Source organism: Opisthocomus hoazin, chromosome 22 (assembly GCF_030867145.1).
Source record: "Opisthocomus hoazin isolate bOpiHoa1 chromosome 22, bOpiHoa1.hap1, whole genome shotgun sequence".
NCBI lineage: Eukaryota > Metazoa > Chordata > Aves > Opisthocomiformes > Opisthocomidae > Opisthocomus > Opisthocomus hoazin.
This window is the reverse complement of record NC_134435.1, coordinates 10,631,830-10,632,575: the sequence shown is the minus strand read 5'-3', so window position 1 is coordinate 10,632,575 and position 746 is coordinate 10,631,830. Positions and strand designations below refer to the sequence as shown.

Below are 746 nucleotides of genomic sequence, written 5' to 3'. Positions count from 1 at the left end.
TACAGGGACTTTATCCTCTTCCACGGGGCGCTGAGGTTTTGACTGGGCAGGACCAGCCCGGTTGGTGGACCCTCTGGTGTTAACCAACCAAGTGGCCTTTGCTAAATGGGAATCCCAGTTTTTGAAAGTCTCACCCCCCATTGCTCTCAAAGTGGTTTTTAGCAGCCCATTGTACCGCTCGATCTTTCCAGAGGCCGGTGCATGGTAGGGGATGTGATACACCCACTCGATACCGTGTTCTTTGGCCCAGGTGTCTATGAGGCTGTTACGAAAGTGAGTCCCGTTGTCCGACTCGATTCTTTCGGGAGTGCCATGTCGCCACAGGACTTGTTTTTCCAGGCCCAGGATGGTATTCCGGGCAGTGGCATGGGACACAGGGTAGGTTTCCAGCCATCCGTTGGTGGCCTCCACCATTGTGAGCACAGAGTGCTTACCTTGGTGGGTCAGGATGGCTGAGCGGTCTAAGGCGCTGTGTTCAGGTCACAGTCTCCCCTGGAGACGTGGGTTCAAATCCCACTTCTGACAGCTTTGCCATTTTGTGATTGATTTACCTCGCAACTCACGCACTCGTGCCTCTAGATTTGAGATGGGTTTTCCATCCCACTTCCTCATGTCCTCTCCGTGGTCACGCAGGTAGAATCACAGGGTGCCCCATTCCCTCTCCTGAGCAGAGAAACGCCTGCCCCTAATAGCTGAGACACTGGCCCGTACAGGTGGGGAGTAGGACCTACTCTCTTTCATTTGCC

At 54.3% G+C, this 746-nt stretch overlaps 1 non-coding gene across 1 annotated transcript; it reads left to right on the top strand.

The window, feature by feature from the left end:
* Nucleotides 1-442: 442 nt before the first annotated feature.
* On the top strand, nucleotides 443-525 carry TRNAL-CAG (transfer RNA leucine (anticodon CAG)). Its single transcript has one exon. It is a non-coding gene; the product is annotated as a tRNA-Leu (tRNA).
* Nucleotides 526-746: the final 221 nt, after the last annotated feature.